Consider the following 10,593-nt stretch of genomic DNA (forward strand, 5'->3'; position numbering starts at 1 on the left):
AATACACAATGGCATCTGTGGCAACCATCTTGGAGCGCAAGCTCTCACCAAAAAAAGTGCTCCGGGCCGGATTCTATTGGCCGACTTTACAAAAAGAAGCAACAGAATTCGTAAAGACATGTCCACTATGTCAGAAACATGCCAATTTTCACATCGCCCCACCAAAGGAGCTCATCAGCGTAACCTCACCTTGGCCATTTGCAAAATAGGGACTCGATCTTCTCGGTCCTTTCCCTCAAGGATTGGGACAAGTCAAGTTCCTCATCGTAGGGGTAAACTATTTCACAAAATGGATTAAGGCAGAGCCCTTAGCTAACGCCACTGCTCAAAGAAGTCGAAAATTCCTATATAGGAACATTGTTACAAGGTTTGGGATTCCATACTCCATTACCATAGACAATGGCACTCAGTTCACAAACGCAGGCTTTAGAAAGTTAGTGGCCAACCTGAACATAAAACACCAATTCACCTCCGTAGAACATCCCCAGGCTAATGGACAAGCAGAAGCTGCTAACAAAGTCATATTAGCCGGGCTAAAATGGAGATTACAGGATGCAAAAGGGGCCTGGGCTGAAGAGCTCCCACAAGTTCTATGGGCATACCGGACAACTCCACACACCATAACAAGGGAGTCACCCTTCTGATTAGCTTACGGAATGGAGGCAATGATCCCAGTGGAAGTCGAAGAAGGATCACCTAGAGTAATCCACTACAGTGAAGAGGCCAACTCCCAACTTCAAAGGGAAGAACTTGACCTACTTCCTGAAATCTAAGAAAGAGCTCAGATTAAGGAAGAGGCATTAAAATGTTGGATGGCCTCAAGATACAATCAGAAGGTAGTAGAGCAAAGCTTTGCCAACAACGACCTCGTCCTAATCCGAAATGATATCGGAACAAGTCGACCTGGAGAAGGAAAGCTGGCAGCAAACTGGAAAGGACCCTACCGAGTCATGGAAGTGCTTGGAAAGGGCTACTACAGGTTGTCCGAACTCGAAGGACGAGAGCTTCCAAGGTCATGGCACGCCTGCAACTTAAGAAGGTATTACAGTTAGGACGTAATAAAGATCTTAGCAGAGATGCACTCTTTTTCCTAAATAAGGTTTTTTAACGAGGCACCAAGCCAAGATCCATGAAATACCTAACTTAGAGGGGTAAAACTCCCACATGTATATATTTGCATATTTTCTATTTTGAATAAAGTTTTTTAGATTTTCTACAAATCCTCTTATCAAGACGCATTAATCTGAAATGCAAAAGAATTCATCGCCCGATTATAAAGCTACAGATCGGCAAAAATTGAAAATCAAATTCACTGCTCCATCACGATAAAGACCAACGAAGATGAAAACCAAATTCATCGAAGGTTGACCAAATGAGGATCAAACCCAATTTCTACAAAATCGGCAAAGATGAAAAGCGGCAAAAACAGAATAATGCAAGAAGTTATCGAAAGTGACCCACAGGAAAGGACCTGACGAGGTCTTAATAAAAATGGGTTGCTAAAAATAACTTAAAGATGGATCGACGTAAAGAAGTCGGACCAGTCGACCACAACAACAAAAGTTATAAAAAGTAAATCCCTAGAAAGAGGCCTGCCCAGCCCTAAAAAAGAAGATTACTAGAAATAACTTAGAAGGGATCGGCATGGTAAAGCCGGCCCAACAAAATCACGAAAGTTATAAAAAGTAATCCATGAAAGAGACCTGACCAAGGTCCAAATAATATGGATTACTAGAAATAACTTAGAAGGGATCGGTATGGTAAAGTCTGCCCAACAAAATCACAAAAGTTATAAAAAGTAATCCATAAAAGAGACCTGACCAAGGTCCAAATAATATGGATTACTAGAAATAACTTAGAAGAGACCGGCATGATGAAGTCGGCCCAACCAAGCTACCAAAAGTTATAAATAAGTAATCCATAAAAAGAGACCTGACAAGATCCGAAAAAATGGATTACTAAGAAATAACTTAAAAGGGATCGACATGACGAAGTCGGCCTAACGAAGCTACAAAAAGCTATACAAAGTAATCCATAAAAGAGACCTGACAAAGGTCCAAATCAAATGGATTACCAAAATAGCTTAGAAGGGACCGACATGTAGAAATCAGACCAAAAGCTACAGAGTTATAAAAAGTAAACCCTAAGGGATTACTAAAACTAATTCGCAAAGACATCGATCGACAGAAGGTATGCGCCATAAGGGACTCCAAATTGGACCCGGAAAGCCATAACCTCAAAAGAATCAATCTACAAGTATTAAAATATAAAGGCAATCAAAAGAGGTCGGAAAACAAGATTCCAACACCCTGAAGATTCCTAGAAAGTGCTAAGCAAATAGCCGACAAGCATGTCACAAAAAATATAAAGTTGCTATAATAACAAGACCTAAAAGGCCGCCTGAAATCGACCCCAAGAGGCTTGAAAAAATACTTTGTTTTGACAAAATAAGGTTGCTAAAAGAAAAGTAACTAAAGTATCCGAAGTCAAACAAACCACCAATTACAGAAATAAAAGTTTAAAAGCCTACAGACTGGGCTGTACATCATACATCAAAGAAAAAATTATAGAAGATCCAAAGACTACCCAGTAGCAGTATTTCGGGGTGAAAGAGGACGAGTCTGAAGGGGTACCGCATCTACTGTCCCATCATCCCAATTCAAGATCTGGACATCAGGATTGGACTCGGGCTGACCGACTTCAGCTGCTGGAGTTAAGGAAGGCGGGGCAACAGAAGCTTTGGCAGAGGGTGCAGGAGGAGGGTCAACATCATCATCATCATCAGGGTCATCAGGGACAATCTTACCATCTTTTACAATGTTGTCCAAGCTAAAAAGGGGGAGGTCGAGCTCGAGCGCAAGAACTCGAACCTGATCCTTCAAATTTTCATAAGCAGTATTTACACTGCCTACAAGATGACCCTGGAGCTCGGCATAGTCAGCTCGTAGAGACTCTAAACTCTCCCTAAGATCCATCATCTCCCCATAAGTTGTGACACAGCTCTCCTTATGCCTCAGCGCCATATCCTCAGCCAACTTTGCAGAAGCCACAGCAGCAGTAGCCTGAGTCTTCTCACTCTCTAACTCTTTTTCTAGCTTCGCCACCTTTACTTCCAGCTCCTCCTTCAAACCCTTGATCCGGTCGAACTCTAATTTGGCATCCTCTATAAAAGCCTTCGTTGCATGAATAAGAAGATCCTGAGTAGTTCGGTACAGAGCCGCCCCCATATGTGCCATCTTAATGCTACTCCAGGTAATGAAGTCCAAGTGATGAAGGAGGGAAACATCATCAGTAGGAATGACACCATAAGGAGCAATTTGTTGATCAACAAACCTGACAGCATCGAAGTTGGGGGCATCCAGGCTGAAGGGCTCAACAGTCCTATGTCTTTTTGGAGGAGGAACAACAGTAGGAGAAGAGGTAGCAGCAGAAGCCTGGGGAGGATCAATCAAGTGAACCCGAGGAGTAGGAATCATCCTCCTCGGTCCAGGAGAGCTCGATATCGGCTGTTTTGGAGGAACATGAGAGGATCCTTCCCCAGCCACCTTGGCCGAGATGTTCTGTGCAGCTGTAGCCTTTCTCGCCTTCTTAAAGGCCCTCATGGAGTCATTGTTTTTAATCATCTCTAAAATAACATACAGCAAGAAACCGAGTTATAAATCGGAAAGAAAAGGAAGGAACTCGACAAAATAAACAAAGCACAAAGAAGTCGATTACTACCCGCTCAGCTCGGAGAAGATAGGGATTTCCTAGGAATTTCTTTGTATCAAGATGGGGAGGCTGCCCCCAGTTCTCTTCCAGCACAGTCACAAAGGCTTGCTCAACCTTATCCAACATCTCCCAAGTATACCTAGACACCACTACATTCTGTTACCACTCTAAAGGAAAACTGGGCTCGCCATTCTCATCCAAAAAGAAAGGTCGGGCTCCTTCAACAGCTCGGACTTTAAAGAAATAGTTCTTAAAATCGTGAAAAGATTCATCGTACATTGAAAAAACTTTCTTTCCTTGGGCAGCACAGAAAGATACCCAAGCAGCCTTCTTCTTAGCCACCCCGGGCTTGGTCAAAACAAAGAGGTAAAGAAAAAGGGTTTGAGATGGTTTAACATCAAACTCTTTACACAGTAATTAAAAAATCTTAAGAAAGCCCCACGAATTCGGGTGAAGCTGGGAGGGAGATACATTGCACGACCACATCAAATTGGTCTCAAAAGGAGTAAAAGGGAAAGTAATGTTCAACTGGCTGAAAAAATAGTCATAGGCATAAAAGAAGGGATGCTCCCCCTGGATCGAGGTCGGGAAACAAACCCTCTCATCGGAATCAGGTGCTACAACTCATAATCTTTCTCCTGGGCTCGACTACTACAAATCCTATGATGTTTCTTCAGCTCTACGCAGTACTCAGCATTTACCACAGAGACACACATCAACACAAGGGAGTCCAGCCAGTCGGACATACCCTCAGGGACCTTGGAAGACGTCTCAACAATATTTTTGCGAGAAGACATGGTCAACTAGTCCTACAGCAAGAAAAAGAAAGTGGATTACTAACCAAAGCAGCTCGGGTGAAATCAAAGAAATCAGCTCGAACAAACAAGACTCAAGCATACAAACAGTAAAAGGATAACCCCAAGATGCACACCAAGGTCAAGGGGCATCCTTTGGAGGCAGTAACAGAGTAAGGACTCAGAAAAATCTACGAGGCTACATCCCAACAAATCTATCAACAAAGAAAATAATCCTCCTTTTTACAAATAAACACTTCGAGAAAAAAAGTCGCAAGTCAAAAAGTCTATTAGCAAAGAAAGCTCTCAAAAACAAAACAAGACAAAGAGAAACCAGCAAAGGCACAATCTTCTTCAGAATTAAGCAGTTCATAAGCCTCAGTAACGACATGCAGATTCAAAATCAGAAATAATAAAGGCATGCAAAAACAATAAAAATGCCGAATGCAAAAAGGATCATTCAACATTAAAGAGACTCCCAGAGCACACATTACAGTGATAAGTACATGCACGACAAAACGCAGAAAAGATCCAAGCTTTTTTAAACACAAAGCCAAGCAAGATCAAAACTTTGCAAGTACAAAATAGTGCGGAAGGAATGAAGAAGAAAGAAAACCAACCTGCAAAGACGATGAACGCTGAAGAGGTTGAAGACGGGAAGCGAAACCAGGAATCACCTTTCGAACAAATGAAGCACCAGCAACCATCAATGGCGTCACAAAGAGAAGCGTGAAAACACGAAAACAAAAGTCCCAAGAGAATGAAGAAGCACAAATGAAACGGAAGAATAAAAGAGAAAGGAGGAGGTTACAGTGAGCAAGAGAAAGAGAAACAGAAAAGAGAAAGTTTTGATGTAATTCAAAATGAAACGAGAAAGCGGGAGACGAAGGAAACGAAACATTAAGAAGTTAATGGGGCATTAAAAACCCTCGCATGTTCCCAAGGCAAGGAACGCCTGTTTTCAAAATCAAAGAAAAAAGAAAAAACGCTTCGTATTCAGAAGGGGTCTCTACAAAAATAAATCGATAATGCTCGAGCTCGGCTTCTACAGAGAAGGATTGAAGTCCTGAAACTAGGGACTCGACCTCAAAAGGAAGACCACGCTCAAGCAGGGGGCACAGTTCATACCCTAGGTCCAGCTATCCGACCCGAGTTGCTTGATGACAAGTCGACCGACCTCTTCTCAAAGAGCTCGGCCAAATCACCAAGAAAAGCCCAAAAAGGGCACAAACAGAGGAACACGACCCAAATCCCAAGGCAGCCCAAGCCTATAGAGATGAGGGCGGTTCCCTTAAAGATAAGATGACTTCACTCAAAGGTAAGATAAGATAAGATAACTATCTTATCTCCTGAAAAGTCACTCCTCATCATTATTAATACACTGGAGCACCCAGGTATAACTCAACGATTTCTCCAAGGTCAGAGCAATTCTGGGAGGAATGATGATCACCAGGAAAATGGTAGAAAAAAACAGACAAGGGCTGCTTCAGATGACCTGAGCTGTCAGAGATGTGGAAGGTACCATCTAGATAGGTTGTGTCGTTTTGGATTAGGCATATGTTACAAGTGCGGTTTACTAGTGCATGTGTCCAGAAATTGTCTGCAAGGGAGGACTTAGGATGTGGGTCGATCGCAACAACAGGGTTGGGGTAATTCCGAAAAATTCACAACCGAATTTAGATTGCAGTATATAACTTTGGAGCACCGCATTTATTCATAGCTGATGAGCGGATATTTTATACGCTTTTTGGGGGTAATTTCATGTAGATTTTAGCATGTTTTAATTAGTTTTTAGTTAAATATTATTAGTTTTTAGGCAAAAATCATATTTCTGGACTTTACTATGAGTGTGTATATTTTTCTGTGATTTCAGGTATTTTCTGGCTGAAATTAAGGGAGCTGAGCAAAAATCTGACTTAGGCTGAAAAAGGACTGCTGATGCTGTTGGATCCTGACCTCCCTGCACTCAAAATGGATTTTTTGGAGCTACAGGAGTCCAATTGGCGCGCTCTCAATGGCGTTGGAAAGAAGACATCCAGGGCTTTCCAGCAATATATAATAGTCCATACTTTGCGCAAAGATAGACGACGTAACTTGGCATTGAACGCCAAGTACACGCTGCTGTCTGGAGTTAAACGCCAGAAAAACGTCATGATCCGGAGTTGAACGCCCAAAACACGTCATAACTTGGAGTTCAACTCCAAGAAAAGCCTCTACTCGTGGATAGCTTTAGTCTCAGCCCCAGCACACACCAAGTGGGCCCCAGAAGTGGATTTCTGCGCCAATTATCTTAGTTTACTCATATTCTGTAAACCTAGGTTACTAGTTTACTATTTAAACAACTTTTAGAGAATTATTTTGGACCTCATGACATTTTCAGATCTGAATTACATACTTTTTGATGGCATGAGTCTCTAAACTCCATTGTTGGGGGTGAGGAGCTCTGCAGCGTCTCGATGAATTAATACAATTACTTTGTTTTCCATTCAAACACGCTTGTTCTTATCTAAGATGTTCATTCGCGCTTAATTATGGAGAAGGTGATGATCTGTGACACTCATCACCTTCCTCAATCCATGAACGTGTGCCTGACAATCACCCCCGTTCTACATCAGATTGAATGAGTATCTCTTAGATTCCTTAATCAGAATCTTCGTGGTATAAGCCGGATTGATGGCGGCATTCATGAGAGTCCGGAAAGTCTAAACCTTGTCCGTGGTATTCCAAGTAAGATTCTGGGATTGAATGACTGTGACGAGCTTCAAACTCCTGAAGGCTGGGCGTTAGTGACAGACGCAAAAGAATCAATGGATTCTATTCCAACCTGATTGAGAACCGACAGATGATTAGTCGTGCTGTGACAGAACATAGGAACGTTTTCACTGAGAGGATGGGAAGTAGCCATTGACAACGGTGACACCCTACATAGAGCTTGCCATGGAAGGGATCTTGCGTGTGGGAAGAGGATTTCAAGGAAAAGTAGAAATTCAAAGGACAAAGCATCTCCAAAACTCCAACATGTTTCTCATTACTGCACACCAAGTAACAAATTGATTCTCTTTTATTTTTCTAATAATTTTAAACACTTTGACTTCTTACAATTAAATCCAAATAATCTTATTGGCCTCCTGACTAAGATTAATAAAATAAATATAGCTTGCTTCAAACCAATAATCTCCGTGGGATCGACCCTTACTCACGTAAGGTATTACTTGGACGACCCAGTGCACTTGCTGGTTAGTTGTGCGGATCACAAATTTGTGCACCAATAGCCTATGACAGGGATTAATGTTTAAGACTGAAAATGTCAAGCTTAGTATTAAACTTGGAACCAAACTTAATTGTGCTGCGTAGGATATTGCCGTTAGAGCTTGTAGAGCTTAAGGAGATTTTGATTGGCGTAGGGCGAATATACAAATTCTTAAAGACAAATAAATCAGAGTGCGGGAGTGAAAGCGCGGTGATTGTGAAGACATTAGGACTAATAGAATGATGAGGAAAAGTTGCAAGAGACAAGCCGTTGTGAAGATTGGCAAAAGGTCAGGGAACTATACGTTGAGTTAAAAGAGAACTACTCTCATGTACTTTTGTGGTAATCTATATTTTCGAGGGCAAAATTTTTTTTTAGGTGGGTAGGATGTAAAACCCTGGTTAATTAATAAATAATTAACTAATAAATTAATTATGAGCAAAGAAAATTAGAAAATTAAATTTTATAATTTAAAGAAGTAAAAATATTTAAAATACTAATTAAAACACTAATTTTAAAGATTTTGGCCCAAAGTTGGACCAACGGGCTAAACCGGATGAACTGGGCCCATGTCGGGCCCAAACCCAACTTATATATCCCACAAAAACCGAAAATTTCAGCCACTCCCCCCCCCTTGTGGTTATATTCCACAAAGAAGAGAAGAAGAGGTGAGTCAATCCTTAAACACTATTCACACATCACCTTAAATCACTCGTAACATTCAATCCGCAACTCTGATTGATGAGCCATCTGTGGCCACGCGTTCATCTCGGAATTCTCTTCAAATCCATTTGAACAAAGTGGTAAGAAAATCAAAATTTCTCATCCAGTTCTCACCTCCCTTCAATTCTGTAATTTTTTTTTGAATATTGAGAGATTTTGTAATTTTGATAATTTAGAGGTGATCTAGCACGAGCTAGCATTGGAATTTGTCCATGAAATCAGTGAATAAGGTTAGAAACTACTAATCCCTTGTGAATTATTGAATTAGTGAACCCTAGAATTGATTATGATGCAATTGAATAAAATTAGATTGGATACGTGTGAATTGAAGTCAAATTGGTGAACTATAATACTTGAATTGGAGCTTTGGTGGCTGGGACTAACGGAATTAGTGAAATTGGAGACTTGGGAGCTGCGAAAAAGAGACTTTGGTAGTTGAAAGCTTGTGAAAGAGGAGCTTTTGTGGTGTTCTAAGTTTAGGGAGAAATCGGCCAAGGTATAGTTTCGGTTTCTTGTAGCTAACATATAATGTTGCGTGAAAACTTAGGCTCATTACCTTAAGATAGGTTTGAATAATATGAATTGGTAGATTTAGTTGATTAGATATGGTATATGTATGTGAAGTAAATTGTTAATGTTTAATGATGATTGGTGCACGAGATTGTGATCATCAATGGCGCCATCAACATGGTACGCTCAATTGAAATCTCAACTCTTTATCACAACTTTGCACAACTAACCAGCAAGTGCACTGGGTCGTCCAAGTAATAAACCTTACGCGAGTAAGGGTCGATCCCACGGAGATTGTTGGTATGAAGCAAGCTATGGTCATCTTGTAAATCTCAGTCAGGCAGATTCAAATGGTTATGGATGATTTATGAATAAAGCATAAAACATAAAGATAGAGATACTTATGTAATTCATTGGTGAGAATTTCAGATAAGCGTATGGAGATGCTTTATCCCTTCCGTCTCTCTGCTTTCCTACTGTCTTCATCCAATCCTTCTTTCTCCTTTCCATGGCAAGCTGTATGTTGGGCATCACTGTTGTCAGTGGCTACAGTCCCGTCCTCTCAGTGAAAATGTTCAACGCGCTCTGTCACAGCACGGCTAATCATCTATCGGTTCTCAATCAGGTTGGAATAGAATCCATTGATTCTTTTGCGTCTGTCACTAACGCCTAGCCTTCAGGAGTTTGAAGCTCATCACAGTCATTCAATCATTGAATCCTACTCAGAATACCACAGACAAGGTTTAGACCTTCAGGATTCTCTTGAATGCCGCCATCAATTCTAGCTTATACCACGAAGATTCTGATTAAGGAATCCAAGAGATAAACATTCAAGCCTTGTTTTCTTGTAGAATGGGAGTGGTTGTCAGGCACGCGTTCATAAGTGAGAATGATGATGAGCGTCACATAATCATCACATTCATCATGTTCTTAGGTGCGAATGAGTATCTTAGAACAAGAATAAGCTGAATTGAATAGAAGAACAATAGTAATTGCATTAATACTCGAGGTACAGCAGAGCTCCACACCTTAATCTATGGTGTGTAGAAACTCCACCGTTGAAAATACATAAGAACAAGGTTCAGGCATGGCCGTGAGGCCAGCCCCCCAAAACGTGATCAGAAGATTCAAAGATCTCAAGATGACCAAAGATCCAAAGATAAAAAATACAATAGCAAAAGGTCCTATTTGTAGAAAACTAGTAGCCTAGGGTTTACAAAGATGAGTAAATGACATAAAAATCCACTTCCGGGCCCACTTGGTGTATACTTGGGCTGAGCATTGAATCATTTTCGTGTAGAGACTTCTTTTGGAGTTAAACGCCAGCTTTTGTGCCAGTTTGGGCATTTAACTCCCATTCTTGTGCCAGTTCCGGCATTTAACGTCGGGCAGTTTTGAGCTGATTTAGAACGCCAGTTTGGGCCATCAACTCTCGGGAAAAGTATAGACTATTAAACATTGCTGGAAAGCCCAAGATGTCTACTTTCCAACGCAATTGAGAGCGCGCCAATTGGGCTTCTGTAGCTCCAGAAAATCCACTTCGAGTGCAGGGAGGTCAGAATCCAACAGCATCTGCAGTCCTTTTCAGCCTCTGAATCAGATTTT

At 41.2% G+C, this 10,593-nt stretch overlaps 1 pseudogene; it reads right to left on the reverse strand.

Moving 5' to 3' along the window:
• The window catches only part of LOC130975407 (zinc finger BED domain-containing protein RICESLEEPER 1-like), a 33,461-nt pseudogene extending 29,859 nt beyond the window's left edge, over positions 1 to 3,602 (reverse strand).
• Between the last annotated feature and the right edge of the window lie 6,991 nt (positions 3,603 to 10,593).

Source organism: Arachis stenosperma, chromosome 4 (genome assembly GCF_014773155.1).
Source record: "Arachis stenosperma cultivar V10309 chromosome 4, arast.V10309.gnm1.PFL2, whole genome shotgun sequence".
Classification (NCBI taxonomy): domain Eukaryota; kingdom Viridiplantae; phylum Streptophyta; class Magnoliopsida; order Fabales; family Fabaceae; genus Arachis; species Arachis stenosperma.